We start from the raw sequence: 8,488 nt of genomic DNA, 5'->3' as shown, positions 1-8,488 counted from the left end.
AAATACCTATAGAATTTTTTTGACATGGGGCAGAAAATATCCTCTTTCCTCCAGGGAGAAAAGATTATCTGGAAAGGACTTGGTCCAGCGAAGCCACACACAGCTTGGTTTAGCAGCTGCTAGATGAGCTGAGTGTCTCCACTGTGTCCAGTCTTCTCCTTTTGCAGAGGTGTTCTAGACACTCCCAAACTGAGCAGGCAAAGGCAGCAGTGAAAGGTAACAACATGCTAGTGCACCTATGAACATTGTGGTTGTCTATCTTCATGCCAGTAAGTGGGAAGTGTTTGAAGTACATTGAAGTTCCTGGGAGACATACATGTCTTTTTTCCTCTGCTGCTTTCTTTCTTTCTTGACAAGAACCAGTTTGGTCCTAGCTGGGAAACCCTTCAAGACCATCAATGCTTGATCTTCAAAAGAAGCCTGCTATGTAGAAGGAAGTACTGTGGGTCCTGCAAGTACTCACAACTAAGCAGCAACCACGTAAAGCTGTGCCAACTGCATTCTGGAAACTAGCATTCTAATGACAACTTTCCATAAAGACAGCTCTGAAATGTGTAGAAGACAAGGACCTATTTCAGTGCATTTGCTTTTGAAGGTAGGTCAGAGAACAGTAACTGCTCTTGCAATTGCATGAGAAGAGTGAGTCTAGTCTTTCCTCTAAATCTGAGCAGCGAGGCATGCTGTCATACAAGAGAGACAACAGAAACTCTTCTGATGCAGATTTCAGTCCAATTTTCTGTGCTCTCTTTCAAGAGGGTAAAGATAGTAAATAGCATTTACTGTTTCAGGAGGCTAATTCTCTTGTGGATCAAGAGAACAAACACAGGCTGGGTATCTGTACAAACAACCCTGCAAGCCAACCGCAGTGGCCTCAACAAAGTGTCCTTCCACCCTCTGGTGATGCTCTAGTGAAACTGCTCCCAGCATTAACAGTTTTCTTGTATGGTCACTAACACAAATACTTTCTTAAAATGTGGTCCAAACCTGAAAAAGACCAGTTTTTGTGGTTGCCCATCTGATTCTGTTGAACACATCATACTTGCAACACCTGGTGATTATGCCTTAAATCAGGACTTTGCCATCTACTTGGGGGAGAGGAGGTGTTTTAACGTAGTTTGCATTTTTTACTATTTTTTTTTCACAAAGACAGATACAAGAAAAGCTTAAAATTAGGCAAGTGACAAATATTCAATTACTGGCATACTATAGACACAATGACACTTGAAGCTGCTCTAGTGCCCAAGGGCTCTGAGCAGAATCTGAGCAACCATGAGTTACTGAGATCATTATTTTCATTACACCCACAAGTGATTTTAAATAAGCAGCACAAATGAAGCAAAGAAAGTCAATAAACCAAGCAGCTAGTCACTTCTGCCTGGTGGCATAATCTTATGTGTCCTCACAGCTCAAGAGGCAGGGTAAAGGACACTGCAATGTAAACAACAAGTGGCATTTTCCCATGAAGATTTTCCAGAAAGATTAGCCTGCTTTGAGACTGCAAGAAAATAGATATTGTAAAGCAAGAGCTGTCAAACGGTGTCATTTCAACACACAAACAAAATCTGAATAGATAAGCAGTAATTTTCATTTAAAGATCAATAATACCTTTTGTTTGTTTCAGCCCAGCACTGTTTTTTTTCAAAAATTTTCCTCTCCATTTCAGGATGGTAGAAGAATGACAATCTTGTCAGCTGAAGACATGGGGTAATATTTTGTCCCTCTCTTTTCTTGTCCACTCTTTTCTCTACCTGGTTGCAGCATCTGTTACCACTTCCATTATAGCTAGGCCATAGGAAGTGGCCCCTTATTTGAGGACCAGGTAGGTGCATGTGTAGAGATATCCATCAGAATTGCTGGTGTCACAACATTTCAAGTGCAGGGACAGAGAATGATGTTGAAAGCAGTAAGGGAAAAATATAGTTCTGATGGACTTTGAAGGGTTGATTCAAAATCCATTGAAGCAGATGTTTTTCCAGTCCCAATTTTGTGTGACTTCTATTTGCTGCTCTTATTTTTCCCTTACCAGGGACTTTATGAATTGAAACAACATTTTATAATAATTTTACTTTGATCCCTTCCCTCACAAGCCTTTGAGACCACTTAGGGGAGGATGAGAGAGACTGCAGTACAGAGCTGGGGAGACACCTCAGAGTTCCGAGAGAGGCCAAACCTGAAGGGTAGCTTCTCCACCCAGCTGTGTCCTCCATTCCCCAGACAGCTTATTTCTGGTCAGAGCTGACAGCTTGACATTTGCTTGTTGCTCTCCCTGTCACAAAGTTCACCTGCTATCCATATCAAAGGAGCCCACACATGGCAACATTTGCTGTGGGTGGCCATGTGCCCTTCCAGAGCCTCCTCTTGTAGGCATCACTGAGGTTCAGCCAAGCTGGCAGCGAAAACCAGGAGGGGAGGCTGGCATGGATTTTATGACATGTTGCAAATGCAGATTGTAAAAAGTGAAGCCTCATGTTTTTGTGGGAAATCTTCCTATTCTCTAAAGGTTGCTTACATCTCTCAAGAACTGCAAGTTCTTGTGCTCCAAGGAAAGCCCATTCCAAAATACCTAAAATGCAGCAGACCCTGCATGAATTAAGGCACTGCACAGATCTTCCTGAGGACTGCTGCATGGATCTTACTTAAAGTAAAACACTCTCCACAGCTGCTGAAAGGCTGATATTGACAGCAATACACTCTAAACATGAATAGAAATGACCAGAGGTACAATCTCCAGCTTTTTGTCTGGTGTAAATACTTAGAGCTTTCCAGCCATGAAGTTAATTTTAGCAGTGTGCAGCTGGAATGATTTTTCCAGGAGAAGCAAGCATTGTCATCGGGCTAGAGAAAGAGGTAACTAACCATTCAATGCAGTATTCTCTCTGAGCTCACATGAAAACTGGAATAGTCTCCCTCAAAAGATCTCTGCCTGGAGTTTTTTGTTTGGTGTTTTTATTTTGTTTTGTTCGGTTGTTTTGGTTTTGGTTTTGGTTTGGTTTTTTTCTTTTTCAGGAGGCACTGAAATGAACAAGTAACAGTTGTACTACTCTGTAAAACCCCTCTTCCTCATAGAGTCTTCCTCCTGCACCATGCCTCCCACAGTAATAAGGATGTCTCAGAGGGAATATAAGTTGCAGTGTTACAGGCATCACTACAGTGATGTGCTTGGTAATTGCAGCCTGAGCCTCAGACTAAGCCTCAGACCTAATTATCCACAAAGGTTACTATGGCTTTAGGCAAGACATTCCTGCATGCTTTCATGGCCAGGGATAAATATTGCATGTGCTCCACACCACACCAACTAATCTTAGTGACTTCATAGAACTGGTTAGACATTACATGAAAAAAAAGAAGTGATGCTGAATTAACACAGAAATTAATGTAGAGAATTTGTCCCAAAGAGATATCAACATGATTGTTTCAAGGCAAAGGAAAAACTGAGTGTCTAAACAAAGACAAAAGGGACAAAACTCTCCTGTCTCAGAAATTTGTTGCAAGCTGAGATGGTTACCTTCCTAACATAGTTATCTTCCTCCTGTCTCAAGCAGAGAGAGTTTAGAAATGTCAGCCCATCTTAAATGGGCCCAAAGAATGTTTTGGCCGTACATGTTTCAGAGGAAACATCCCTGGGGCCAGAGGTGGAGGGAAGCCAGGGAAGGGGCAGAGCAGCTGCCTGTGTAGGGGTTTGCTGGTGTGCATGGGGCACACGGACCATGAAGGATGTACTGTGCCCCATGGAGAAGGACTGTAGGCTCTTTGGGCTTTGCCTTTGCCAAGTGCTGCTGTTCAGCCACAAGCTCCACGCAAGGACACAGCAGCTCTTGTCACACGTGGTTTGCATGCATAATGTATGACTGGTCTGTGAACACCCGGTCCATTTTTCACTGCTTGAGAGAGATAGAAGATGGTCATATAATCTTTGTGGGTTTTAAGAGAATTCCTGTTGCTCGTTTCCCTCACAATCTGTGGCTGCCACTTTCATGGGAAGAAGGTCTTTTTTCATGCAGCCCAGAAGAAACAACTTGCATGTTTGAATTGGAGTAACTCCATGACAATTTAATAATCCGTACAGCCAAACATTATATCTGCTGCCTTTCCTCTTCACATCTTGTCTATTTCCTTTCATTACAGCTTCCATCAATGCAGTACCACAGACTTTGTTAAAACTCCTTGTATGGAGAAGGTGAGATTTTCAGTGACAAACGGGATGTTTTGTGGCCTGAATGTCATGTTACTCATCTGTCCTTATTCTTGATTTAGCCAGCATTTGGAAATGCTCTTTGTCATGATCAGAACAGATCTTCTAGGTAAGCATGTTCACAGCAGTGGTCTGTGTCAGTCCACGTGTGCAGGGGCCTGGGGAGGAGGGCAAAGCTGGGACACCCTGAGTAGGGAAACCCCAACAATAACTTCACCTTCCTCTATCTGAAGACACTGCAGTAAATGATGGAAACTGAACTGAGTCTCACCATTGTAGCTCTGCTAGAAACTATGAATTCTTGCCCTTCAGTGTTCCAGAGTCTGTTCAGCCACTTTAGAAACAGCTGTTTTTAAAAAAATTCTTCTTTTCAAGTTTAGCATCTATTTTTCCCTCTACTTTCCCAGAATAAGCAAAAATAATGCAACTTATGTAAAAATTTAGACTGTCCCTTTCAGAAATATCTCTTCTAATGTGAACCAGTCACAGTTTCAGATGGCACCACAAGATGTCAGTATGTTCACAAAGAACAAACCACAGGAAATTGTTTAAAACTATGCTGAGGCCAGTCTAAGGTTGCTTATTTCCCCTTCAGAACTCAATATTTACACAAAATCAAAGATTATGCTGAGTAGGAAAGGACTCAAAAGGTTAATCAAATCTAGCTCCAGGCCTTGCAGAGCACCACCCCCAAGAGTCACACCATATGCCTGAGACCATTGCCCAAACACTTACTGACACAGGCTGGTGCTGTGACCACTTCCCTGGAGAGCCTCTTCCAGTGCCCAACCACCCTCTGGGTAAAGAACTTTTTCCTAATAGCCTAAACCTCCTCTGACATAGCTTCAGGCCATTCCCTTGGGTCCTGTCACTGTCACCACAGAGAAGAGATCAGCACTGCCCCTCCTCTTACCCTCACGAGGAAGTTGTATCTGCAGTGAGGTCTCCCCTCAGTCTCCTCTTCTCCAGGCTGAACAGACTGAGTGAGCCCAGCCTCTCTTCACTTATACGACATGGCTTAGGAGAGCAGTTCATCCTGGAGAATTAAATATTCACATGGGAATGTGAATATTCACAAATTTGAATGTACCTGTGTTTTACTCATGGACAGAATCAAGCAATGGCCATGCTATTTTTAGGTAATTTTTAGGTATTTTTAGAATTTAGCATTTTTCCTGCCCTCTGTAGATTATTCCATGAAAGTGCTCCAAGTAAAGAGAAACCAGAAGAAGAGGTGCAAATCAGGGCTGGTGTTTATTGGAAATGCTCATGACATCTAGATTTCTGAGACATGGCCATGTATCAGATTTTATTGGTTGAACACTGGTAACATTTGACACCTATTTTGTGCCTTTGATTTAATGACCTCCATGGAATTGCTCATGAACAGACTTTCCCCATCTAACAAATAAATGCTGTTAACACACAAAGTGAGGATGGCAAAGAAACCAAGAAGTGATATTCACAAAGGGTGTACTGCCTGTACAGCACACCTGTCCAAGCTCAAGACAACTTGAGGAAGCAATAGGGATCATCTCAGACTTTATTTATGTCTTAGGCAGTCAACACATTCTCTCTCACTCGGAAGAATAATTACTAAGTTAGTAAGATCAAAGGTGACAATAAAACTTAATTATTTGCCTTGTCAAACTTGCAGAAGAGCTCTCCTCAAGTTGAACCACACACTGGACAAGCTTCCATATATATATCATTCCACTGAACATAGAACCTACACGCCCATGATAAGGAAAGCAAATCTGAAAGACAGATGTCTCAACAGGTTTAGGAGCTGTCTGAGGCTGCATGTGTTCAGCTCTACTTGTCTAGTCTGTAAGGCTGGCTAAACTTCTCTGTATTCAAAGGAGGCAAGATAATATATTCCTGAATAACCTATTAGGAGCCAAATTCTGTTTGCTTTCAAGCTATTTGTTGCAATTCATACCATGTCCAAAGAGATCATGTTATCATCTACAAGAAGAACTCAGGTTTTCTCACTTAGTTGAGAAAATCTTCATGTGTTATGTAGGTGCACTGGTGGTTTCCATCAGGACTGCAGCATAGCATTCAACATCTGGTGAGTGCAGATGCTAAAATGCAGTATCTACTGAAGCACAATTGTAGCTGTACTTCACTTCTGCTCTGTGTTATTTTGAATAATGTTGTGATCCATTCAGCTAGGAAAAGATATGCATGAAATTCATGGGTCAAGAGATTGAAGATTATAGACATAGAAGAAGAGATAAGAAATAGACAGGATATAACATATTTTCAAGTTTTTGACTGAGTCTTCGGCATCTTGTTCAGTAAATCTGAGAAAATGCCCTTCAGGTCTTGATTTGTGAGCACTGTGAGTACTGTGGATAACATGCTGGCATGATGGTTTTCTCAGGCAGTGGTTAGAGAAACTTGATGAACTTTGGGAACAAGCCCTCGGGTCCAAACATTTTCTAATACAACTGAAAGAAGTGAAACTGCTACTGGTATAGAAAAAAAGTAATGCCAACACCTTCTAACACCCAAAGGGAGCAACCGTTTCCCTCCTCAGGTCCTTCTTTAATAAGATTTTTTGTCTGATGCAAGAAGAACCAAGTTGCAGACCAATACATCATGTAGACTATCTGAGTCCTGTTTTTTCTCAAGTCTGAAATACATGTCTGTATTTCTACAGTGCTTAAAACCAGACAGCCATGGTGAAATGAAGAAAATGGTGCAGTTTAACTGTGTCATGAAGAGGGTGTTGTATTGCTTCAAAATATGGAATATGCATCAGTCTCACAGAAAGCCCCTTGGAATGAGTTTCACAATATGATTTGGTTTCAAGAGCTGAAATTTCACCTGAAAAAGTGGAGTTTGCAGACAGAAAGCCCACTGTTACTTCCTCTGTTTATTGTCAAAGCACATCCTGGCATAATGAAACATTTAAGTGTTAAACTAGATGTTTGGAGCCTCTGAAAAGAAGCTGACATTTCCTTTGTCCACAGGTTCTTTCACAGCTGGATACATGTGCTGTATATCCAAGTTGCTATGAGAGCATGAGCACAGTGCTGAGAGGGAACTGTCACCTCTTCAAAGGTGCTCGGGGCAGGGAGCAATGCACCAGCCTGGGTGAAGGGAGCAGGTGGAGGTGTGAGGTGGATTTAGATCTTACTCTTGAAGTACAAGGCAGGTAAGCTATTGGCTATGATTCCTCATTGGTCACAGAAAGTAGGCATACTTTTCCAGAGACAAAGATGGATTCCTACACATGTGGATGAGAGCTTTAGGCTTCCTCACTGCTGGAGTCTGTTTTCAATTAAAGTTATTTTAATTTTAAGTCTAATTTCTTGCAGCTTTTCTGACTGCATCACTTTCAGATATTAAAATATCACAAAACATCCCAAAGTACACACCTCCAGCTTACAACAGATTTAAATTTCAGTAAATGCTCCATTTAGTTTTTGAAATAAAAATCCCTTAACAAAGAAGAAAGGCTTCTTTGGCCTCTGCAAATGAGAAAAAGCTCTTCAGTAGAAAGAGTTTAGCATTAGGACTCTTATTTATTCACTGTTCAGAGAATTTGGAAGCAGATCTGAAGAGTGCCAGATGAAGTCAGCTAAATTTGCAGCTGTCTCATTCATAATCTACACTGGGAAATGCAGGTTAAGCCACCACCTAAAAACTGACCAGGCTGTTGCAGCCTTGGTGTATTGAAGAATAGCAGAACATATCCAGAGATAAAGACAAAATTGTTGCACAAACTGAACAAATTCCTGCTTTAACAGGCAAATAAAAACGGAGAAGAATTTTATTTTATATTTTTGTATGAGAATATACCTCTTTTCTCCTACCGCAGTTTTTAGAATCAAAACACTTATGTGGAAAGCTGGTCTGAGATTTTGCTTGAAACATTGTGAGCTTGCTAGATGAATGGCACAGAAATTAACAGGGATTAGAAGCCAGTCCTTTAGAAAAATAAATAAACAAAAAAAATTTCTAAATACTTCATTAACTCATGTAATAACTCAGATGTGAAGATACCTCTAGCTATGCAACCCCCTGCATGAAGCAGGACCCATTAGAACAGGTTACTGTGTGCCTTGTGCTATCAAAGTGCTGGTGTTTCCAAGGCTGGAGGTCCTGCAATATCTCCAAGCCTATCTTCCAGTGAATAACCACCTTCAAGGTGAAAAACCTTTCTTAGTAGGTAAACCAAAATGAACCTTTTTGCAAATTATGTCCTCTTGCCTCTTGCCTGGACATAAAGTCTATCCTTCCCCTCATCTCTGCAGGCTGAACCACTCTCTGCCATCCCTCATA

At 41.4% G+C, this 8,488-nt stretch overlaps 1 long non-coding RNA gene across 1 annotated transcript; it reads left to right on the top strand.

Annotated features, from left to right (window-relative positions):
• The first annotated feature begins 3,196 nt into the window (after positions 1-3,196).
• Positions 3,197-7,584, top strand: LOC110467751 (uncharacterized). The gene is made up of 3 exons (XR_002464909.2): positions 3,197-3,214; positions 4,126-4,177; positions 7,174-7,584. It is a non-coding gene; the product is annotated as an uncharacterized LOC110467751 (long non-coding RNA).
• Positions 7,585-8,488: the final 904 nt, after the last annotated feature.

Source organism: Lonchura striata, chromosome Z (genome assembly GCF_046129695.1).
Source record: "Lonchura striata isolate bLonStr1 chromosome Z, bLonStr1.mat, whole genome shotgun sequence".
Lineage (NCBI taxonomy): Eukaryota > Metazoa > Chordata > Aves > Passeriformes > Estrildidae > Lonchura > Lonchura striata.
This window is presented reverse-complemented; position numbering and strand designations above follow the sequence as displayed.